Source organism: Coregonus clupeaformis, unplaced genomic scaffold (genome assembly GCF_020615455.1).
Source record: "Coregonus clupeaformis isolate EN_2021a unplaced genomic scaffold, ASM2061545v1 scaf2020, whole genome shotgun sequence".
In the NCBI taxonomy this organism is placed as follows: Eukaryota; Metazoa; Chordata; class Actinopteri; order Salmoniformes; family Salmonidae; genus Coregonus; species Coregonus clupeaformis.
In genome coordinates, this window is record NW_025535474.1 from 23,402 (window position 1) to 49,431 (window position 26,030).

At 44.2% G+C, this 26,030-nt stretch overlaps 2 long non-coding RNA genes across 2 annotated transcripts; both read left to right on the plus strand.

Annotated features, from left to right (window-relative positions):
• The first annotated feature begins 1,790 nt into the window (after positions 1 to 1,790).
• LOC123488016 lies at positions 1,791 to 22,593 on the plus strand. The gene is made up of 3 exons (XR_006659941.1): positions 1,791 to 1,843; positions 5,822 to 5,892; positions 22,423 to 22,593. It is a non-coding gene; the product is annotated as an uncharacterized LOC123488016 (long non-coding RNA).
• A 1,255-nt stretch (positions 22,594 to 23,848) lies between these two features.
• On the plus strand, positions 23,849 to 24,851 carry LOC121562870. The gene is made up of 3 exons (XR_005999655.2): positions 23,849 to 24,062; positions 24,591 to 24,681; positions 24,764 to 24,851. It is a non-coding gene; the product is annotated as an uncharacterized LOC121562870 (long non-coding RNA).
• The last annotated feature ends 1,179 nt before the right edge of the window (positions 24,852 to 26,030 follow it).

The window sequence follows — 26,030 nt, forward strand, 5'->3', positions numbered from 1 at the left end:
AGAACCAAGAAGACCTGAACACAACAAACACAGAACCAAGAAGACCTGAACACAACAAACACAGAACCAAGAAGACCTGAACACAACAAACCCAGAACCAAGAAGACCTGAACACAACAAACCCAGATCCAAGAAGACCTGAACACAACAAACACAGAACCAAGAAGACCTGAACACAACAAACACAGAACCTAGAAGACCTGAACACAACAAACACAGAACCAAGAAGACCTGAACATAACAAAACAAGAACCAAGTAGACCTGAACACATCAAACCCAGAACCAAGAAGACCTGAACACAACAAACCCAGAACCAAGAAGACCGGAACACAACAAGTTTCACAAAAACCTTGTAGTGTACAGCGCATTCGGAAAGTATTAAGACCCCTTGACTTTGTCCACATTTTTGTTACAGCCTTATTCTAAAATGTATTAAATAAAAATAATAAATACATCTACACACAATACCCCATAATGACAAAGTGAAAACAGGTTTTCAGTCATTTTTGCAAATGTATTAAAAATAAAAACAGAAATACCTTATTTACATAAGTATTCAGACGCTTTGCTATGAGACTAGAAATGGAGCTCAGGTGCATCCTGTTTCCATTGATCATACTTGAGATGTTTCTACAATGTGATGGAGTCCAAAACTAGGCCTCACACCTCTATTCTCCTACTATCATATTGCTATCAGATCCAGAATGTTTTCCATAGCTTTAACTTTTGAGTAAATGTGGAGTTGAATTATCTTTCCTTGTAATGATAATTATGTATATTGATGATAAATGGGATAGATTATGCTTCTGCTATTTTTCTATGGGGTTTTGACATTTCCAGATTTTTTAATTACCTAATGTACTTTTCTCAGTGACTGATATTGATAACATTGATAACAGCTTTTTAATGTGTACAATCTTGGACCAAGTTTATCTTGATGTGTTAAAATGATTTACTTTGTATTGCTGTCAGACATTATTGAGCAATGGCATTTATGAGAAGGAATATTAATACCATAATCACGCTTGTTTTATTGTAAAATTATGCATTATTATCTATTTTAGATGAAGTGTGATTCAGTGTAATGTATGCATCATGTTGTAAATAAGCTCAAAGCTAAAGACAATACATACTAATGTTTTTTCTTTTAAATATTGCAGGTTATCCTGTCATTCTATATCGTCTGTTACCTTAAAATAAAACAAAAAAGAAACAGAAGTTAAACATCTTTCCACAGTACTGTAGAAAGTTATTATAATATCGTATGACATCATTGGTTGTCAAGCATGTAAATGTGGCCGCGTTCGACATTGCAGCCGACTTTATAGTCGAGACTGACTGATCTACAAATAATATGAAGTAGTTATTTATCATGCAAGGTGATTTGTAGATCAGTCAGTCAGTCACAATTTACCCATGACACGTCACAGTTTTGATGCTCTTGAATACAGCCTCTGTGAATGAGGAAGCAAGCCATCTCTGAATCAGCGTCTTGGTCCCTGACATAGAGTTGGATAGAGGGCACAGCTTGGCATCTTTTCATGCTGGCTTCTGTTACAACATCGGCAGCACATTTGAGGGCTATCTCCATTTTAAAGTTGTCAATTTCTTCTTGTTCAACCTCCATGAGTATAATGACAGTCGATAAACATACTGAAAGGATGCATACAATGTCATGTCAATGCTTAAACAGTCTTTGTAGCTAGTGTGTCTTTTATCCAACTCTATGGTCTCTCACTACTTCAAAGTTGTGTCAACCACAGACCCTAAAACCTCACAGTCAGTGTCTGTTTCCTTAGACTGCCAGAAAGTTCATCACAAGACCTCTCTCCCCTTCACTCTGTAAGTATGCTTGACAATATCTTAAAATATGTATATTTTATTATTATATGTCTGTATCCATGAACCATATTCCTCTGTTATGGGCATGGTGATGAGAAGAATATAATATAGTGGGGACTTTTTAGAAAATGGCCTGAATTATGAGTAACAGTAAGAGTAAGAATGATGAGTTTATGGGCAGAATTAACCTGAGATACAGTGATGGTGGGTTGTGTTTAGGAGTAGTATTAACATGAGACACAGTGATGGTGGGTTGTGTTTAGGAGTAGTATTAACATGAGACACAGTGATGGTGGGTTGTGTTTAGGAGTAGTATTAACATGAGATACAGTGATGGTGGGTTGTGTTTAGGAGTAGTATTAACATGAGACATGGTGATGGTGGGTTGTGTTTAGGAGTAGTATTAACATGAGATACAGTGATGGTGGGTTGTGTTTAGGAGTAGTATTAACATGACACACAGTGATGGTGGGTTGTGTTTAGGAGTAGTATTAACATGAGACATAGTGATGGTGGGTTGTGTTTAGGAGTAGTATTAACATGAGACACAGTGATGGTAGGTTGTGTTTAGGAGTAGTATTAACCTGAAATACAGTGATGGTGGGTTGTGTTTAGGAGTAGTATTAACATGAGATACAGTGATGGTGGGTTGTGTTTAGGAGTAGTATTAACATGAGACACAGTGATGGTGGGTTGTGTTTAGGAGTAGTATTAACATGAGATACAGTGATGGTGGGTGGTGTTTAGGAGTAGTATTAACATGAGACATGGTGATGGTGGGTTGTGTTTAGGAGTAGTATTAACATGAGATACAGTGATGGTGGGTTGTGTTTAGGAGTAGTATTAACATGACACACAGTGATGGTGGGTTGTGTTTAGGAGTAGTATTAACATGAGACATAGTGATGGTGGGTTGTGTTTAGGAGTAGTATTAACATGAGACACAGTGATGGTAGGTTGTGTTTAGGAGTAGTATTAACCTGAAATACAGTGATGGTGGGTTGTGTTTAGGAGTAGTATTAACATGAGACACAGTGATGGTGGGTTGTGGTTAGGAGTAGTATTAACATGAGACACAGTGATGGTGGGTTGTGTTTAGGAGTAGTATTAACATGAGACACAGTGATGGTGGGTTGTGTTTAGGAGTAGTATTAACATGAGACACAGTGATGGTGGGTTGTGTTTAGGAGTAGTATTAACATGAGACACAGTGATGGTGGGTTGTGTTTAGGAGTAGTATTAACCTGCAACTCAGTGACAGTAGGTTGTGTTTAGGAGTAGTATTAACATGATGGTGGGTTGTGTTTAGGAGTAGTATTAACATGAAACACAGTGATGGTGGGTTGTGTTTAGGAGTAGTATTAACATGAGACATAGTGATGGTGGGTTGTGTTTAGGAGTAGTATTAACATGAGACAGTGATGGTGGGTTGTGTTTAGGAGTAGTATTAACATGAGACACAGTGATGGTGGTTTGTGGTTAGGAGTAGTATTAACATGAGACACAGTGATGGTGGGTTGTGTTTAGGAGTAGTATTAACATGAGACACAGTGATGGTGGGTTGTGTTTAGGAGTAGTATTAAACTGAAACACAGTGATGGTGGGTTGTGTTTAGGAGTAGTATTAACATGAGACAGAGTGATGGTGGGTTGTGTTTAGGAGTAGTATTAACATGAGACACAGTGATGGTGGGTTGTGTTTAGGAGTAGTATTAACATGAGACACAGTGATGGTGGGTTGTGGTTTTGTTGGTTTAGATCACTAAGCGTTATTTTCCTGTCCTAACTTCCTGTCCTAGATAGACCAATCAGAGTTCTTTAAACAGAGATCCTAAAAATTACTAGTTAATAGTTATAATATGTAATTCTATACTTCTTTATATTGACAATATATGCAGTTTATATTCACATTACAGTATCTGGACGACAGGCTACATTACATTATATATAGATAACATGCTACATTAGACTATATATAGATAACAGGCTACATTAGACTATATATAGATAAAAGGCTACCTTTGACTATATATGGATAACAGGCTACATTAGACTATATGGATAACATGCTACATTTGACTATATATGGATAACATAATACATTAGACTATATATGGATATCAGGCTACATTAGACTATATATAGATAACATGCTACATTAGACTATATATGGATAACAGATTAAATTAGACTATATATGGATATCAGGCTACATTAGACTATATATAGATAACAGGCTACATTAGACTATATATAGATAACAGGCTACATTAGACTATATATGGATAACAGGCTACATTGGACTATATATGGATAACAGGCTGCATTAGACTATATATGTGTAACATGCTACCATAGACTATATATGGATAGCAGAATACATTAGACTATATATTGATAACAGTCTACATTAGACTATATATGGACAACAGGATACATTAGACAATATGGATAGCAGCTATTTCAAGGCCTACCTTCAAACTAAGTGCCTCTTTGCTTGACATAATGGGAAAATCAAAATAAATCAGCCAAGACCTCAGAAAAAAAATGGTAGACCTCCACAAGTCTGGTTGATTCTTGGGAGCAATTTCCAAACACCTGAACGTACCACGTTCATCTGTACAAACAATAGTACGCAAGTATAAACACCATGGGACCACGCAGCCGTCATATCGCTCATGAAGGAGACGCGTTTTGTCTCCTAGAGATTAACGTACTTTGGTGCGAAAAGTGCAAATCAATCCCAGAATAACAGCAAAGGACCTTGTGAAGATGCTGGAGGAAACAGGTACAAAAGTATCTATATCCACAGTAAAACGAGGTCCTTTATCGACATAACCTGAAAGGCCGCTCAGCAAGGAAGAAGCCACTGCTCCAAAACCGCCATTAAAAAAGCCAGACTACGGTTTGCAACTGCACATGGGGACAAAAGATCGTACTTTTGGAGAAATGTCCTCTTGTCTGATGAAACAAAAATAGAACTGATTGGCCATAATGACCATCGTTATGTTTGGAGGAAAAAGGGGGAAGCTTGCAAGCCAAAGAACACAATTTCAATCGTGAAACACAGAGGTGGCAGCATAATGCTGTGGGGGTGCTTTGCTGCAGGAGGGACTGGTGCACTTCACAAAATAGATGGCATCATGAGGAAGGAAAATTATGTGGATACATTGAAGCAACATCTCAAGACATCAATCAGGAAGTTAAAGCTTGGTTGCAAATGGGTCTTCCAAATGGACAATGACCCCAAGCATACTTCCAAAGTTGTGGCAAAATGGCTTAAGGACAACAAAGTTAAGGTATTGGAGTGGCCATCACAAGGCCCTGACCTCAATCCTATAGAACATTTGTGGGCAGAACTAAAAAAGCAGTGCGAGCAAGGAGGCCTACAAACCTGACTCAGTTACACCAGCTCTGTCAGGAGGAATGGGCCAAAATTCACCCAACTTATTGTGGGAAGCTTGTGGAAGGCTGACCCGAAACATTTAACCCAAGTTAAACAATTTTTAGGGCAATGCTACCAAATACTAATTGAGTGTATGTAAACTTCTGACCCACTGTGAATGTGATGAAATAAATAAAACCTGAAATAAATCATTCTCTCTACTATTATTCTGACATTTCACATTCTTAAAATAAAGTGGTGATCCTAACTGACCTAAGACAGGGAATATTTACTAGGATTAAATGTAAGGAATTGTGAAAAACTGAGTTTAAATGTATTTGGCTAAGGCATATGTAAACTTCCGACTTGAACTGTACAGTACATACATACATACATATATAGTGCAATATACTAACAGACAGACAGTAATCACATAGACAACCATATAGCACCATACAACACAACACAATATGAGCCTGGTTCATTTTCAGCAATGAGGCCCTGTACCCCATTTACAGTTTATACTTCAATGTATCAGGTGTAGTTATTCTCCAGCTATAGAGTGAGTTGTTGTTTATGTTTCTAAGACTGTAGGGTGGGAGATGCAACAATGGCCTTGAGAACAGCAGGAAGTGTGTTGGTGGTCTTTCTCTGGTCTGTAGCAGGTATGGTCTCATTCGTATCTTTTAGTTGCCTGGTTTGTCAATCTACAGATATTTCTAAAAGCAAAACATTTTCATGTTCTACTAGTGATAGATTAATTTGTGTATTAAAAATAATGACAAAAGGATTTCACCCCAAATACAGTAGAAATGTGTATACGATATTCAAATTATCATGTAGTGTCAACCCACTAACAGAGGGGGTACTAAATATTCAAGAAAAAAGGAGGAGGCGGGAACTGTTTAAGAAAGCCACCTAAAGGTGGGAGGAGCATAGTGCCTTTGTTTGTCAAGAAGTATAAAAACAGTATGTATGTGTTTTTAGCGCCAGAGCTCTCTCCATGAATAAAAATACAGATAAGACTTGTGAGTTGTGGACCTTGAATCATTGATGATTAAAACCAGAGCCTTACAACCTCTGGTAATGATTCAAGCTTAGGTTGAATTAGAGATAGAAATTCACTTGACAGATTGGTCCTTCGAGCCGGATCTTAATACATCTTTATCGTTCTAAAGACACCGAAACCCATGCACGGGCGGGTGATAGCATCCGTAAAAGAGTCCTGGCCTTCGACGTTAGGGTTATAAACAGGCCGGTGATTACTCTTTATGAACGATAAAGACATTAACAAGTTTGAAAAAGCATTTTAATCCAGACTGCGAGGAAAAGGTCAGTAATTTTTATTCATGGTTTTTGGTAAAATGATTTGAACTTGTATGAGAGAGTGAGAGAGGGCAGAAAATAGTTACCAAAGTCTCAAAGGAAGTAATAATTATTACGAAACAGGGAGGGTCCGCAATTGACCCTAGGTAAATAGCTATTACCAGAATAATCTAGTCCGAAATGACAAGGGGTGAAGGCCATCACCAATGTAAACTAGTTTTTTATTGAGACTGTATTGGGTACAGTACTACGATAAACAGGGAAAGGGATGATTTTAAGTAGGTGTGCTATGGATAACGTGGTCAAAAGTCGGCGTATACGACTGGGGATTTGCTAGAACTCTGTGTGTTTCATGAAACTAGAGCAGTTACGACCTCTAGGTTACAAATAGGTTTAGCAAATGACTGTATAATGTTGTGTACGTGTGAGACTTGAGTATCCATCAGTATACGTGATAATCGTTTCAAGGAAGGAGCTAAATTATTAAGTCGCGTGAGAAAAAATTGTTATCTGACTCTTCTCATGAAACCGGAGTTTTAAATAAAAGCTCTGGGTTAGGGGTTAAATAATTTTAAATGGTTAATTACAAGAGCAAATCATACTTTGGCTCAAGAGACGCACAAAAATAATAAGCTCCTAGAAGAATAATTCTGGGAATTATTACGAAAGGGGGGAATTTTTTTAGTTTTCCACCATGGGAAATAAATCTTCCCGGGAATTAACGGGGGATGAAAGATATATGTTAGGAAGAGATCGAAGAAATGTGTTTTATGGATCCGTTTGGGAGAAAAAGTATGGATTTATTGGGCATTTCGAAGTAGAAAAATTAGAACTTATGATCAAACAGATGCATGTACACTGTGGAACTAATTTGAAAAAACAGCGAAAGGAGGGGCTAGAAACAGCGAGGGTATGGCTGTTTGAGGCGCGAAAGAGAGAGGAAGGACAAAAGAAAAAATTATTAGAGATGCAAAGAGAAAGGGACAGAAAAAAAGAAGTTTCAGGGCCTCCCCCAGAGCAAAGAGCAGAGAGGTTATATCCAGAGTTGGTAGAGCAAGCTTGGAAAGAAAGCCCAGATGATACCGTTGTCATGTGTAGGAGAAGATTTGGGGTGATCCCCGTCCCTCCCCCACCATATGACGGCCAAGCCGGAATGTTGGAAGGGCAAGAAGAGGGGGGGCAGAGTAAAGAGGCCAGTAAAGAAAACAAAGAGGGGGAAGTTTTACAAAATGAAATAGTCAGGTTAAGGGCAGAATTGGATAGAGAGAAAGAGGCAGGAAAAGCTAGAGAGAGTAAACACAGAGAGTTTAAAAACAGGGAGTTAATAAGATTAGAAAACTACAATAAGCCAGGGAAGAAAGAGTGGTTAGATCAGGGGTGTCAAACTCATTTTAGCTCAGGGGCCACATGGAGGAAAATCTATTCCCAAGTGGGCCGGACCGGAAAAATCATGGTATATATAACTTAAAAACAACAACTTCAGATTCTTTTCTTTGTTTTAATACGATCAACATACAACATAAAGCTGGAGCCTGAGGACAGTGTGTCCAAAATAGTACAAGCACAACATCACTATTAATCATAAAACACGTCAAGTTTATTTGAAAATTCTAAAGAAAAAGAACACACAAACACACAATGTCTCAGTGATTAACAGAACTGTTTCACAGATCACAGAACTATATCAGGGTGTCATTTCTCAGGCAGAAATGTAGATACAAATAATGAAATCCTGTTCCCCAAACAAGTGCAAGAACCACAGAGTCAAGAATAGGTTAAATATACAAATCAAATCAAATCAATTAAAAACAATAGCACATCAACATAAAAACATATAAACATAAATCTGAAAGCGTTGCTCAAACTCCCGTAACAGTCCCGATATTCTATCTTTGAACCGCTTCATGTCTGCCACATGTTGGGTCGCGCACACATTTTTCAGACAGGGGAAGTGAGCTGCATCACCACCGGCAAGTTGCGTCTCCCACAATGACAGCTTCAACTTGAAAGAACGTATGCTGTCATAATACTGCATGACAACTTTTTTGCGCCCTTGCAGCTGTTTGTTCAAGTTATTCAGGTGCTCTGTAACATCCACCATAAATGCAAGGTCCGGCATCCATTCTGCGGAATGAAATTCTAACACTGGTTTGCCCTTTTCTTCCATGAACTGTTCAATTTCTTCTCGTAAATCAAAGAAACGCCTCAGCACAGCACCTCGGCTTAACCATCTTACCTCAGTGTGGTATGGCAGGCCATAGATGTGGTCTTTCTCTCCGAGAAGGCTGTCAAACTGACGGTGATTCAGGCTTCCGGATCGGATGAAATTTACAGTTCGGATGACCACCTTCATGACGTTATCCATCTTTAATGACTTGCAACACAAAGCCTCCTGGTGCAAAATACAGTGAAAAGTAAAAAAATCACGTCCTCCATTTGCAGATTGCACTTTCTCTCTGACCTTTGTCACAACGCCTGCTTTTTTCCCGATCATTGAGGGCACACCATCTGTAGCCAGGCTGACAGCGCGGGACCAGTCCACTCCGACCCTGTCCAGCGCGCCGACGAGTGCGGTAAAAATATCAGCTGCTGTCGTTGTATCTGTCATCGGCACCAACTCCACAAACTCCTTGGTGACGGTCAATGTGTCATCAACTCCGCGGATGAAAAAATGGCCAGTTGTGCAACATCTGTAATGTCCGTGCTTTCATCAATTGCAACCGAAAACGCAATAAATGACTTTACTTTTTGCTTCAACTGGCTGTCCAAATCCACTGAAAGATCGGAAATCCTGTCTGCAACTGTGTTTCTTGTCAGGCTGATATTTGCAAAAGCCTGCCGCTTTCAGGGCACACAATCTCCGCTGCCTTCATCATGCATGTTTTTACAAATTCACCCTCACTAAATGGTTTTGAAGCCACTGCGATTTCATTAGCAATGAGGTAGCTAGCTTTCACTGCAGCGTCACTGATGTCTCGGCTGTGAGTAAACACAGACTGCTGTTTCTTCAGACCCGCCAACAGTTCATTCACCTTCTCTCATCTCCGCTGTCATTGAAAGTTGTCATATTTGTCGGCATGAAGACTCACATAGTGGCGACGAAGGTTATATTCTTTCAGCACTGCAACATGCTCTGAACACACCAAACCTACAGCTTTCCCATTCAATTCCGTGATTAAATAGGATGACCATTTTTCTTGGAACACTCTGCACTCTGCGTCCACTTTTCTCTTTTTTGACAGAGACATATTGGGGCAATGAGGGTGCCAAAGCACATAATGTTAAAAGTAGAAGCCGTAATAAATATCGCGGGCAAAACAAAGTAGCTCATTGGCTGCACGTGCTTGACCTACTTGCTCTGCCCCGGTATAAACAGTTTGCTTGCTTAACACAATTGCTATTGCGCCATCCAGTGGACGCAATTGGAACAGCAGTTTATTTTATTGAAAAATTGCAGCGCATTTTTATACTTTACAAATTATTATTTTTTTTATTTTTTTTTAAATCATCTCGCGGGCCGGATTAAACCCGTTTGCGGGCCTGATCCGGCCCGTGGGCCGTACGTTTGACACCCCTGGGTTAGATGATGAGGAAGGGGATGACCAGTACCCTTTGATAGCCTTGCCGAACCCAAGGGCTGGGGAGGAGCATGCACCAGACACACTGGATGTATATAGGGCATGGACACAGCGAGATGTAGTGAGAGCTATAGAGGGTGTAGTGCACCCTAAGACAGGAATAGAGGGGTTCAGGAGGGATTTGGAGAGTCTAGCAGCAAGCTTTAAGCTAAACACAGGGGAAATTGAGAGGGCAGTCAGAACCCTAGTTGGGAAAGATTGGGCAGCTGTTCGGGGGCAGTGGGTTTAAGGGGATGCCAATGGAGCAGTCCTACCATGGGCAAATGATGGGCAATATGTTGGGAAAATAACTGAATTGTGTAATAATTTAAGGGAACATTACCATCGACATGCTGACTTCTCCAAAGTACATGAATGTAAACAGGAAGACAGTGAGACCATCAGCCAATACTTAGAGAGACTGAGAAATGTATTTAACGCAAATAGTGGGATACCTGAGCCTCCCCAAGGGCAGGGTAATGATACTCCGTACCATCAGCAGTTAAAAATAGCATTCCTTAGTGGAATGAGACCAGAAATAAGCAGGAATATTAAGAGGACTTTAGTGGGATGGGGAACTACATCATTAGGTAGCTACCTCATTGTGGTCCTCTGTAGCTCAGCTGGTAGAGCACGGCGCTTGTAACGCCAAGGTAGTGGGTTTGATCCCCGGGACCACCCATACGCAAAAAAAATGTATGCACGCATGACTGTAAGTCGCTTTGGATAAAAGCGTCTGCTAAATGGCATATTATTATTATTTTATATTATTAGCCGATGTCAAAAGATATGCAATCCATCATGAGCAGAATAGTAGACAGGATAGAATAAGAAAGGAACAAAAGGGAGCAGAGTATTTAATGGCTACTCTAGGGGAGATAGCTGGTAGAGGTAGAACTCCAGAAGAGGGGGGAGGGAGGCCTCGCTCTTTCCTGCCCTATGGGAAAGGAAGTAGGTGTTTTAACTGTGACAAAGAAGGACACTTTGCAAGAGAATGCTGTGCCCCGTGTAAATACTGTAACGAGACAGGTCATAACCATCGCGACTGCGGCAATAAAAGAAGGGGCAAGTAAGATAATCGGGGTGGAAAAAGAGAGAGGGCCTACAAACACCCATCACCCAGTTCCGGTAGGGAGGAAGAGGAAGATGAGGCATGACTAGAACAAGGGGAAGATAGTAGTACAGATAGTGGAGGAGAGGGGTCAGAGGAACCCAGTGATATGGAGTGTGAAGTGTTTGAGTTGGAAACAATTGAATTGGCTCTGCAGCAAGAACAGAAACCATACCTCACCTTAACAATATTGGGGGAAAATATTTAATTATTGTGTGACACAGGGGCATGTCGAACAGCGATCTGTGTAGCCGACATACCCAAAGGAATTAGAATTAATGGGGAAAAAATCATGGTACGCTCGGCCTTGGGCCATCAATTTATAGAGCGATTATCGGCCCCTGTGACTTTAAAACATGAAGATTCAGGGGGAGAGGTATGCATACCTGTACTTGTATCAAGCCTGTGTCCAGTCAATTTGCTAGGAAGGGATGCCATGACTCAGTTGAACGTAGCTGTAAAGCCGACGCTGAGGGGTATGAAGGCATATGTCGTAAGGGATAATATGGTATTGAGCGGGGAGGGAAAAACATGCTATTGGTATAGCCAGGATCTGCTAAGAGGGGGACTTACAGACATACCGAAATCACTAATAGACCTAAGTAATGAGTTAGTGATTGGATCAACCAAGATGACAGTAGACGACTTACACTGTACATTATGGTGTAATGAGCACCCAGGCCCTAACCCAGATTATGAGGAAGAATTGTTAAAAACCACAGAAAAAACAATTGGGTTCACTATGATAAAAAACGGGCAGCTGTAGAGGTGGAGTTAGAACCACAAAGCCAGAGACTGTACAGAGAGAGGTGGAGCCCCCATGTTTCCCTAGTGAAAGAACCTTCAGAGGAAGGGTTATCACTAGGTCAATGGCTAAAACAGGGGAAAAACATCACTGACTGGCAAAATACACCAAATGGGGATCAGTATAGCCACTCCACGGGGAGATATAGAAGAAAATTGAATTGGAGAGCAAAAACCCAGCCCGGGGTCCACCTGGAGACACATTTTAACGGATGACAGGAAGAGATTTTCTTAACTCAGGAACAGGAGGATGAGTTGGCAGCAATTCCGTTCAAATTATGGTCACAAGGACCAGCCGATGTGGGACTAATTAAGGGGGTAGCTCCAGTACAAGTGATTCTCGATCCGATCATAGACCATACCAAAAGCAATACCCTATGAAACCAGAAGCAATAAAAGGGATAACACCTACATTTGAGCATTTACTTAAGGGAGGGGTGATAATTCCTGGAGATGAGGCACAATGCAACTCTCCAGTATTTCCTGTTAAAAAGGCAGCACCTAGCGCCGACTGGAGGATGGTAATGGACTTGCAGGGGGTTAATAGAAATATCATTCCCAGAGCTCCATGTGTACCAGATCCACATACATTGCTGAACCAATTGAAACCAGAAAACTCCTATTTTACAGTGATAGATTTAGCTAATGCTTTCTTTAGTATCCCAGTTCATCCGGATAGTCAGGGGTGGTTTGGCTTTACTTTTCAGGGAAGGAAATGGACATACGCTAGGATGCCTCAAGGCTACTCGGAAAGTCCTACAATCTTTTCCCAGGCTATAACTAGGAATTTGGGAAAGTTTGAACCTCAGGAGGGAAGCCAAATGTTAGTTTATGTAGATGATATTCTATTGGCTAATCCCACTCAGGAGGGATGTAAGAGTGATACAATCCAATTGTTAACCTTCCTGGCAGAACAGGGACACAAAGTGAGCAAAAAGAAACTTCAACTTTGGCAGAGCGAGGTGATTTACCTAGGACACGCTATAACTCAGGAAGGGCGAATGTTAAACTCATCCAGGAAAACTGCTATACTTGAAGCGCCAAAACCATTGAACAAAAAACTAATGATGAGCTTTTTGGGGATAATAAACTACTGTAGAGCTTGGGTACTGCATTATGCACTGCATACTGGGAAGTTAAGTGATCTTATCTATGGGAAGGCAATGGCAGCCCATGATAAAATCATTTGGAACTCTGAGGCGGAGGAACAATTTATAGAGATAAAAAAGTTGCTCACTTCCCAAACAGCCTTAGCTTTTCCTAGATATGACAGGCCTTTTACCCAAACGGTAGACTGTAGGGAAGGATATATGACATCGGTCTTAACTCAAAAACATGGAGATAAGAACAAACCCATTGCATATTATTCATCTAAATTAGACCAGGTAGCACAAGCAATGCCACTATGTTTACAATCTGTGGTGGCTGCAGCTCAGGCGGTGCAAGATTCGGCATCAATAGTTTTGTACCACGATTTAACCCTAAAGGTTCCGCATGCAGTATCCATACTGTTGTTGGAGCATAAAAGGGCCTATATGTCACCTGCTAGACATTTATCTTGTATGATAATCCTGTTAAATATGCCTAATTTGACCATTGAACGGTGTACAACTCTAAACCCCTCTACTCTAGTTCCTATTGCGACAGATGGCAGCCCACATGATTGTATAACTGAAACTGAGAAACTTGTGTTGCCAAGACCTGACTTAAAAGACCTAGCCTTAGTGGATGGGGAAGTGACTATGTTTGTTGATGGTTCATCTAGAAAAAACCCTGATGGTACGAATGCTACAGGATATGCAGTTGTAACAGAGACTGGCGTCTTGGAAGCTGAATCATTACCTAGAAATTATTCTGCACAACAGGCAGAGATAGTGGCTCTCACTCGGGCATGTCATTTGAGTAAAGGGAAAAAGGTTACTATTTACACCGATAGTGCCTATGCATTTAATACAGTACACGTATTTGCTGCACAATGGAGAAACAGGGGAATGATAACCACTTCTGGCAAAACCATTACACATGCCCAGTTAATTTTGAATCTTTTAGATGCTGTACTCCTACCAGAGAAGTTAGCTATCTGTAAATGTGATGCTCACACTAAAGGGGTAGATAGCATAAGCAACGGCAACAGAAAGGCAGATGAGGAAGCGAAAAAGGCAGGTATCAAACCACAAACACCCACATACTTACATCTGAAAGAAGAGGTGGACATTGATAAAGCATTACTGATGGAAAGCCAGTTGAGAGCACCAATGAAGGAAGTGACTAGATGGAAAAAAATGGGAGCAGTCAAGAAGGGGGAAATTTGGTATCAGGGTAATTTACCTATACTACCAAAATCTCTGTTTAGATATGCAGCAATTTTGATACATGGGCAAAGTCACGTATCAACCGGGGGGATGGTGGAAATAATTAGAAAGCACTTTGTAGCGTACGGGATAACAAATAACTTTAAAACATTTTGTTCTAGGTGTGTTATATGTGCACAAAGTAATCATCAAGGAAAGCAGAGAGCACCAAAATGAGAATTTCCCCAGGCCAGGTATCCATTCCAACAGTTGGAAATGGATTTTATAGAACTTACAAGAAGTGAAGGGAAAAAATGGTGTTTGACTGTGATAGACAAGTATACCAAATGGGTAGAAGTCTTTCCAACCCCCTCCGCTGATGCATTCACAGTAGCTAAAGCTTTATGTCAGGAAATAATCCCTCAATTCGGATTGCCAGAAACTATATATTCCGACAATGGGTCTCACTTCGCCAACCAGGTAATAGATAATATTGGACAGAAGTTACATATTAATATGAAGAAACATTGTTCATATCATCCGGAATCAGCGGGTTTGATTGAACGCACTAATTCGACGATTAAATCACGTTTAAGAAAAAAGCACATGAGTACAGGAAGAAATTGGGTACAATGTCTACCAATAGTATTAATGACGATTAGGGTAACACCGGATAAAGATGGGTTATCCCCCTTTGAAAAAGTGTTTGGGAGACCATATAGAATGCCCGAGTTAGGCAGACTAGAGGAGGCAGATATAGAAGGAGAAGGGACGTTGGCGGGACATATGAGAAGACTGTTCATTAACCAAACACGTATGTCAAAGATTCTGTGCCCCACAGGAGAACTAAAGGAGAGGGTAACCCACTCTATCCAACCAGGAGACTGGGTGTGGATACAATCCCTAAAGAAGAAAGACTGGAAGCAGCCCCGTTGGGAAGGCCCCTACCAGGTTCTATTGGTCACCGCCTTTGCCATTAGAATAGCAGAGAGAGGAACCTGGGTCCATGTTACCCACTGCAAGAAGGTAGGACCACATACAAGCACCGCTTAGCACACGCAGAGTTGACGAGCGGAACTGGGCCACAGGGTCCGGGGGTCACCTCTGTCAACGAAGATCTCCTACCCAGACCTATCATCACTGTAGTGTGTTCCTAGGGTGTGAGTATGGGGTGGTACCGAGCAGAAGGACTCAAGACAGGAGAGGGTTGGCGGTTTTGGGAATATGGGTGACCCTGAGCTGCATCATAGTCTCGGCAATAGTCGTGGTAGGTCAAAATCCACCACCACCTCGCACCAATTACGCTATGGCCTTACCATTATTAAGAAATAAAGGGAAAGCGACCCGACATACTGACCATCAAGGGCGAGTGATCTACAAAATAGGAGTCAGAGAATGGTGGGGGAGTAAGATTCAAAATTATGATTAGGGATCTTATCAGAGCGGATAAGCAAGCAACATGGGATTATAAGATCCCGTTGTATTTATGTTCAGCTCCCTCGTGGATTGTTCCTGGGCTCAGGTATTTAGACATACTGGGGGGAAGGAGATTTATGAGATGGGGGGGCTGGACGTCCAGATGGAGGATAAGAAGGTATAACGACTTCCCCACGGGAGATGGTAGTAACGATAGTAAAGGTCACTAAAGAGGACAGAAAGAACTTACTGGTCTTGCGCGGACGTATACTGGACGGGTTACTTGTCTAAGATTACATTTAATGGAGTCAAAAGATATAGAGGGGAGAAGGTACTGTCATTAATCCATTAATGGCAATAGACCGAGAAAAATCAGTCAAGGGATGACGGAGTCAATTTGACTAACCCGTCCACTATGAAAGATTTTCTCCTCCAAGAATGGAACAATGGGGAAGTGGAGGGGGTCCCTGATGAGAATCTCTGGTTAAAGTGGATGAAATACACCGCTAGGGCCTTGGGGGAGACCAATTGTTATGCATGCTCCATTGGGCGACCGACAATGTTGACCGCCCCAATGCCAAAGGCAATGTTTCCCTGTGTATTAGACCTGGGGTCCAATCAAAAAGAGCCCAATTGCACAGGGATTGGGCTGGCAAAATTGACATACTCGGCCAACCCACCTAGATTCTGTCACACCCTGGCTCTGGGACTCATTATGTTGAGCCAGGGTGTGTTCATTCTATGTTTTCTGTTTCTATGTTGGTAGTTCTGTTGTGTTTATTTCTAGGTTGGTCTGTGTGACTCCCAATCAGAGGCAACGAGTGTCAGCTGTTTGCTGGTTGTCTCTGATTGGGAGCCATATTTAACTGTCTGTGTTTCACTTTGGGGTTGTGGGTTTTTGTTCCGTGTTCGGTCAGTGTTATCGTTGGACGTCACGAGTCGTTTCTTGTTTTGTATATTTAACTTTAACTAATTAAAGTCATGTTTGTTTCACACGCTGCGCCTTGGTCTACTCCTTCCCACGACCGTGACAGAAAAACCCACCATGCAACGACCAAGCAGCGTGTCCAGGGGCAGCCCTTGGGGTGGACATGGGAGGAAGCGCCGGGAAAGGCCCTGGCGAAAGAGGAGCAGCGTGTCCAGGAGCAGGCAGCCTGGACATGGGATGAGATATTGGACGGTAAAGGGTCCTGGACTTGGGGGGAAATCCTGGCCGGGATGGATCGCCGGCCATGGAGTGAGACAGTGGAGAGGCGTCGAGAGAGGAGCTACGGCGTGATCAGGGTCGTCGTCGGACGGTCGTGAGGCAACCCCAGAAAATTTTTAGGGGGGCACACGGCATGGACGACGGGGCTGACGGAGGAGAAAAGGGGCGGATCCAGAAGGCCACCAGGCCAGGGGGTACACCGCCTGTACGTCCTATGCGGATGCCTCACACAGAGTGTGTGAGGGTAGGCATTCAGCCAGGACGGGTGGTGGCCGCTCTTCACTCCAGGCCTCCTATCCGTCTCCACAGCCCGGTTCGGCCTGTCCCTGCTCCACGCACCAAGCCTACGGTGTGCGTCGACAGCCCAGCCCGGCCTGTCCCTGCTCCACGCACCAAGCCTACGGTGTGCGTCGCCAGCCCAGTCCGGCCTGTCCCTGCTCCACGCACCAAGCCTACGGTGTCCGTCGCCAGCCCAGTCCGGCCTGTCCCTGCTCCACGCACCAAGCCTACGGTGTGCGTCGCCAGCCCAGTCCGGCCTGTCCCTGCTCCACGCACCAAGCCTACGGTGTGCGTCGACAGCCCAGCCCGGCCTGTCCCTGCTCCACGCACCAAGCCTACGGTGTGCGCCGACAGCCCAGCCCGGCCTGTCCCTGCTCCACGCACCAAGCCTACGGTGTGCGTCGCCAGCCCGGTCCGGCCTGTTCCTGCCACTCGCACCAAGTTTACGGTGCGCGTCGCCAGCCCGACCCGGCCTGTTCCTGCCACTCGCCCAAACCTACGGTGCGCGTCGCCAGCCCGACCCGGCCTGTTCCTGCCACTCGCACCAAACCTACGGTGCGCGTCGCCAGCCCGGTCCGGCCTGTTCTGCCACTCGCACCAAACCCACGGTGCGCGTCACCAGCCCGACCCGGCCTGTTCCTGCCACTCGCACCAAACCTACGGTGCGCGTCGCCAGCCCGGTCCGGCCTGTTCCTGCCACTCGCACTAAGCCAGGGTGCGAGAAGTCAGCTGGTAAGGCCCATTCCTCCTCCACGCACCCAGCCAGGGGGTGCGAGTCGTCAGCCTGGTAAGGCCCATTCCTCCTCCACGCACCAAGCCAGGGGGTGCGCGTCGTCAGCCTGGTAAGGCCCGTTCCTCCTCCACGCACCAAGCCAGGGGGAGTGCGAGTCGACAACCTGGTAAGGACCGCTCCTGTTAAGTCCAGTCCTGCTCCAGGGGGGCCAGACTGGACCAGGGGCGCATTGGGGGTGTATTGAAGGGTGGTGGTCAAGGCCGGAGCCAGAACCACCGCCGAGGAGGTATGCCCGCCCAGCCCTCCCCCTGGTTTGTTTAGTTGAGGCGCGGTCGCAGTCCGCGCCTTTAGGGGTACTGTCACACCCTGGCTCTGGGACTCATTATGTTGAGCCAGGGTGTGTTCATTCTATGTTTTCTGTTTCTATGTTGGTAGTTCTGTTGTGTTTATTTCTAGGTTGGTCTGTGTGACTCCCAATCAGAGGCAACGAGTGTCAGCTGTTTGCTGGTTGTCTCTGATTGGGAGCCATATTTAACTGTCTGTGTTTCACTTTGGGGTTGTGGGTTTTTGTTCCGTGTTCGGTCAGTGTTATCGTTGGACGTCACGAGTCGTTTCTTGTTTTGTATATTTAACTTTAACTAATTAAAGTCATGTTTGTTTCACACGCTGCGCCTTGGTCTACTCCTTCCCACGACCGTGACAGAAAAACCCACCATGCAACGACCAAGCAGCGTGTCCAGGGGCAGCCCTTGGGGTGGACATGGGAGGAAGCGCCGGGAAAGGCCCTGGCGAAAGAGGAGCAGCGTGTCCAGGAGCAGGCAGCCTGGACATGGGATGAGATATTGGACGGTAAAGGGTCCTGGACTTGGGGGGAAATCCTGGCCGGGATGGATCGCCGGCCATGGAGTGAGACAGTGGAGAGGCGTCGTAGAGAGGAGCTACGGCGTGATCAGGGTCGTCGTCGGACGGTCGTGAGGCAACCCCAGAAAATTTTTAGGGGGGGGCACACGGCATGGACGACGGGGCTGACGGAGGAGAAAAAGGGGCGGATCCAGAAGGCCACCAGGCCAGGGGTACACCGCCCTGTACGTCTGTGCGGATGCCTCACACAGAGTGTGTGAGGGTAGGCATTCAGCCAGGGACGGGTGGTGGCCGCTCTTCAGTCCAGACCTCCTATCCGTCTCCACAGCCCGGTTCGGCCTGTCCCTGCTCCACGCACCAAGCCTACGGTGTGCGTCGACAGCCCAGCCCGGCCTGTCCCTGCTCCACGCACCAAGCCTACGGTGTGCGCGCCAGCCCAGTCCGGCCTGTCCCTGCTCCACGCACCAAGCCTCTACGGTGTCGTCAGCCAGCCCAGTCCGGCCTGTCCCTGCTCCACGCACCAAGCCTACGGTGTCGTCGCCAGCCCAGTCCGGCCTGTCCCTGCTCCACGCACCAAGCCTACGGTGTGCGTCGACAGCCCAGCCCGGCCTGTCCCTGCTCCACGCACCAAGCCTACGGTGTGCGTCGACAGCCCAGCCGGCCTGTCCCTGCTCCACGCACAAGCCTACGGTGTGCGTCGCCAGCCCGGTCGGCCTGTTCCTGCCACTCGCACCAAACCTACGGTGCGCGTCGCCAGCCCGACCCGGCCTGTTCCTGCCACTGCGCACCAAAACCTACGGTGCGCGTCGCCAGCCGGTCCGGCCTGTTCCTGCCACTGCACCAAACCTACGGTGCGCGTCACCAGCCCGACCCGGCCTGTTCCTGCCACTGCACCAAACCTACGGTGCGCGTCGCCAGCCCGGTCCGGCCTGTTCCTGCCACTCGCACTAAGCCAGGGGTGCGAGAAGTCAGCCTGGTAAGGCCCATTCCTCCTCCACGCACCCAGCCAGGGGGTGCGAGTCGTCAGCCTGGTAAGGCCCATTCCTCCTCCACGCACCAAGCCAGGGGTGCGCGTCGTCAGCCTGGTAAGGCCCGTTCCTCCTCCACGCACCAAGCCAGGGGTGCGAGTCGACAGCCTGGTAAGGACCGCTCCTGTTAAGTCCAGTCCTGCTCCAGCCGGCGGGGCCAGACTGGACCAGGGGCGCATTGGGGGTGTGAAGGGTGGTGGTCAAGGCCGGAGCCAGAACCACCGCCAGGAGGTATGCCCGCCCAGCCCTCCCCTGGTTTGTTTAGTTGAGGCGCGGTCGCAGTCCGCGCCTTTAGAAGTACTGTCACACCCTGGCTCTGGGACTCATTATGTTGAGCCAGGGTGTGTTCATTCTATGTTTTCTGTTTCTATGTTGGTAGTTCTGTTGTGTTTATTTCTAGGTTGGTCTGTGTGACTCCCAATCAGAGGCAACGAGTGTCAGCTGTTTGCTGGTTGTCTCTGATTGGGAGCCATATTTAACTGTCTGTGTTTCACTTTGGGGTTGTGGGTTTTTGTTCCGTGTTCGGTCAGTGTTATCGTTGGACGTCACGAGTCGTTTCTTGTTTTGTATATTTAACTTTAACTAATTAAAGTCATGTTTGTTTCACACGCTGCGCCTTGGTCTACTCCTTCCCACGACCGTGACAGATTCACTTTAACTCCTGGCGAATACCAGTGTTACAGACATAGAAATGGCACCCGTAACTTGGGTGATTTTGATGGCTGTAAGGAGATAATTAATGTGACTGATTTAGATAAGGAAGGAAGGAAAAAAATTAGGAACCTAACCATCCCTCTGACTGATGTGTGGTGGGCATGCACTAAAAAAGGGAGCATTCGGCAGACATTACCAGAGGGATGGGTGGGTACTTGTGCACCAGTATTGTTGGTCCAGCCTGTAAGAATTAGTCATCAAAGACCAGTGACAGGAAGAATAATCAGAAGGAAAAGGAATATAGGTCAGGAAGGAAATAGCCCCATTTGGATAGATGGTATAGGCATCCCCAGGGGTGTTCCAGATGAATACAAAGCTATGAATCAGATATGGGAGGGGGTTTACCACAACATTTTTCTGGTGGGTGACAATAAACAAAAATGTGGATTGGATTAATTATATCTATTACAACCAACAACGATTTATTAACCAGACTAGAGATGCAGTAAAGGGGATCTCTGAGCAATTATCCGCCACCTCACTTATGACCTGGGAAAATCGGTTAGCTCTGGATATGTTGCTGGCAGAAAGGGGTGGAGTCTGTAAAATGGTGGGGGGCCATTGTTGCACATTTATCCCTAACAACACCGCACCGGAGGGGACGGTGACCAGAGCTAAGCTAAGTAAAGAATGGGCTGAAAACTCAGGAATTAGTACATCTTGGACAGGATGGTTTGATACCATGTTTGGTAAATGGAAAACCATAGCAGCAACCATCTTAGGGGCAGTCAGTGTTTGTATGGGAATTATTGTATTATGTGGTTGTTGTCTTGTTCCCTGTGTCCGAGGATTGGTGAGCAAGGCGTTGGTGAATGCAGTATCTCACCAAATGATAAGAGATGGACCGACTCCGGACTCTGACCAGGAGAGCGGGAAATACGATCCTCCAGGCTTGGGGGATAACGACGACTTTGACCCTGAAAGACCGCAATTGGATGAAACGTTTATTGGTTCTGATGTATGAAGGTCATAGGGAAAATCCTAAAAAGAAGACCTATGATTGGAAGTAGATAAATAGAACTGATCTCTGAGATTAAACATGTTTGTAAATACATTTATCCTGAAGATGAAACCATTTAGTCAAAAGGGTGGATTGATAGATTAATTTGTGTATTAAAAATAATGACTAAAGGATTTCACCCCAAATACAGTAGAAATGTGTATACGATATTCGAATTGTCATGTAGTGTCAACCCACTAACAGAGGGGGTACTAAACATTCAAGGGTAAAGGAGGAGGCGGGAACTGTTTAAGAAAGCCACCTAAAGTGGTCCTCTGTAGCTCAGCTGGTAGAGCACGGCGCTTGTAACGCCAAGGTAGTGGGTTCGATCCCCGGGACCACCCATACACAAAAAAAATTTATGCACGCATGACTGTAAGTCGCTTTGGATAAAAGCGTCTGCTAAATGGCATATTATTCTTATTATTATAAAGGTGGGAGGAGCATAGTGCCTTTGTTTGTCAAGAAGTATAAAAACAGTGTGTATGTGTTTTTAGCGCCAGAGCTCTCTCCATGAATAAAAATACAGATAAGACTTGTGAGTTGTGGACCTTGAATCATTGATGATTAAAACCAGAGCCTTACAACCTCTGGTAATGATTCAAGCTTAGGTTGAATTAGAGATAGAAATTCACTTGACAACTAGTGACACATTTGGCGTGTCCGCTTCACTTTAAACGGTATCCATTCACACTCAACCAAAGAGTATCTATGTCTCAACTCAGCTACTACGGGAACAAAGTGTTAGTGTGAGTCAAAGGACATTGAAGTTAATGTAATGTCCTTGTGATGTCTAACTGTGTTTCAGCTGTACTGGGGCAGAATGGCTGGAGTGTGACTAACACCACAGTATTTGTACCTTGAAGGGGTCATCAGTGGAACTGTCCTGCTCTTACACATATCCCAGTTGGTATAAAGTCACAACAACCTTCTGGTTCACCAAAATTGTTGCTGTGGAGAATTATGTGAGTCTGAGTGATGACCCAGTATACAAAGGTCATGTGACGTACCATAGAGATAAGAAGAATGGCCACACCCTGAAAATCACAGACCTGAGAGAGAGTGACTCCACTACGTACAAGTTCAGATTTATTACAGATCAGACCGAAGGGATCCTGGAGTCACTTTGTCTGTTACAGGTACAGTGATGTTATATATAGTGCTGATCTGTTTAATTGGTTCTGGAAAATTGTCTTAATTTGTATTTAAATAATATAAATAATATGAAAGTATGCGTAAAATAGGAATGTCTGAATTGATGATTTGAGAACGTCCACTCCTGCCTCATTTGAACTAGACAACAGGTAATTGAGGTATTTAATGTTGTTATCTACTCCAGACCTGCAGGTGAAGGTGACCACTACATGGTGGTCAACGACACTGACCTGTAGCACCACCTGTACTCTGACTGACAACCCCAACCCCACCTACATCTGGTACAGGAACAGTAAGATTGTACAAGAGGACTCCTCCCTCTCATACTCAGTCTACTTAAAAACTGAAGACAGCTTCTACTGTGCTGTAAAAGGCATCAATTCTCCTGCAGTGTGTGAGTGTGACTAATACACTTTTTAAAGTCTTACAAAATCATCCAATACATCATTGGTCAGTGTTGATGTGCAGTGAAACAGACATGAAATAGGGCTGCTATTTCATTTCGATGAATGGATGTTGACAGTTCAAAATATGTACTCCATTTGAAAAATGTACTTGTGTTTCAGATGTTGGGGGGGTCACAGTTTTTTCCACGTGACTTACACCCATCAGAGTATCTGTACCTTGAAGGGGTCATCTGTGGACATACAGTGGGGAAAAAAAGTATTTAGTCAGCCACCAATTGTGCAAGTTCTCCCACTTAAAAAGATGAGAGAGGCCTGTAATTTTCGTCATAGGTACACGTCAACTATGACAGACAAAATGAGAAAAAATAATCCAGAAAATAACATTGTAGGATTTTTAATGAATTTATTTGCATATTATGGTGGAAAATAAGTATTTGGGCAATAACAAAAGTGTCTCAATACTTTGTTATATACCCTTTGTTGGTAATGACACAGGTCAAACGTTTTCTGTAAGTCTTCACAAGGTTTTCACACACTGTTGCTGGTGATGACTCATGCACATGATCTCTTGGTACCTTACATGTTATGTGAGTTGATTATTTTCTGTCACCTTCAACACCAGATGGCCCAAAGGACAGCTCAGTGTCAGTCAGTCCCTCTGGCGAAATAGTGGAGGGCAGTTCATTGACTCTGACCTGCAGCAGTGATGCCAACCCACCTGTGGACAAATACATCTGGTACAAGAAGAACATAACCTCACCAAAAGCATCAGGACAGAGTTACAACATCACCTCCATCAGCTCTGAGGAAAGTGGAGAATACTACTGTGAGGCCCGGAATAAAATAGCATCTAAGAACTCTACAGCTCTGATGATCATTGTAGCAGGTCAAGTTTCATCTTCAATACTTCAATACAAAACTACATGTTTTCAATCTAATCTTAATCATTATACTTTGTGTTATTACTCCTTAGTTTATAACTATACATTGGGTTATATTTTTGAATCTCCCGAGTGGCGCAGTGGTCTAAGGCACTGCATCGCAGTGCTAGCTGTGCCACTAGACCGGTAGACCTCAAGGGGCGGCGCACAATTGGCCCAGCGTCGTCCAGGGTAGGGGAGGGAATGGCCGGCAGGGATGTAGCTCAGTTGGTAGAGCATGGCGCTTGCAACGCCAGGGTTGTGGGTTCGATTCCCACGGGGGGCCAGTATGAAAAAAATAAAATAATAATAAATAAATGTATGCACTCACTAACTGTAAGTCGCTCTGGATACGAGCGTCTGCTAAATGACTAAAATGTAAATGTAATGTTATAAGATCCCTTAACAAGTATTGCATTAATGTCCTGTATTTCAGTTTATTTTTAGTTTATTATATCATGCCATGTACTCACATCATCCACATTATATTACAGGGAAACAAACCACAGTTATGACTACAGCTGTTGGAATCATAGTGGTTGTTCTGGTTCTCATCCTCTGTCTCTCTGGACTCACGTGGTTTAGGTGAGTGAATTGTATTGTTTATTTTGTATTATTTAACTTTAGTAACATTGATTGATTGATTAATTCATTAATTAACAAACAGGAAGAAGGCCTCCAAATCCACCTCTGACCCAAGAGACACAAGAGATATAGCAGGGACAGCGGAGTCACTCACCACCTTCCGGAGACATTTGAAACCCCACCTCTTTAAGGAATACCTGGCATAGGATACAGTAATCATTCTACCCCCCCCTTTACTCCAACCCCCCCAAAAAAATAAAAAAATAAATAAAAAAACATTGTAAAGTGGTTATCCCACTGGCTATAAGGTGAATGCACCTATTTGTAAGTCGCTCTGGATAAGAGCGCCTGCTAAATGACGTAAATGTAAATGTAAATATAGCAGAAAATGGACAGGTGAGTCTGTTGGAATCAGAAGATGACTGTGATGTCTGGGTATTGCTTTGTGGAACATTTCCACTCCTCATGTTGTCTGTCCTCTTTCTCCATCAGGGAGACTCTAGTCCAGTGTATGACAACATCTCAAGCATGGTCATGACCCCTACTGCAACACAGACAGCAGCCAACGTAGACCAGGATGTTGTTCACTACACCTGCGTCCACTTCTCTCGCTCCAAAAACCAGGAAGTCCCTCTGTACTCCACCGTCCAACTGCCTCAACCCCAGAAACAGGACGAGGATGTCCAGTACGCTGCTGTGAAATTCAACCGCCCCACTGCTGCCACCCAGTAAGCATATTCTGCATTAAGGTAATTCATATGCTGCTGCTTATTGTAGGAGATGTCATCAATAAGGAAAACAGTTGACCCATAGTGACCACTAGTGATGTCATTTCCTTAAACTACGAACCCAACAATGGACATCTCAAGAAAATTACTATGACATGTATTGATGTAATGATGGTTTTGAGGAACTGCTCATTTTGCGTTCCAAATGGCATCATATTCCCTATTTAGTGCATTACAAAGGCAGTGCACTATAAAGGGTATAGGGTGCCAACATTTGGGACGCATCCTTTGTTTCATTTCTGTTTCTCTCTCTTCAGACCTGCAGCAGCACAATCAGCTGAGGAGGACCCCTCTGTGATCTACAGTCAAGGCAGTCAACAAACCCAGAACCAAGAAGACCTGAACACAACAAACCCAGAACCAAGAAGACCTGAACTCAACAAGTTTGACAAAAACCCATATATTCAAAATAAGTGCCATAAAGCTTGAAGGGGTGTGGAATATTGGCCATTATAAACTGAGTGGTTTATACTACGGCTAAGGGCTGTTCTTGACACAAAGCGGATATGCCGTCGTATATTGGCCTGATTGCTATTAGAAACTGGTTACCAACATAAATAG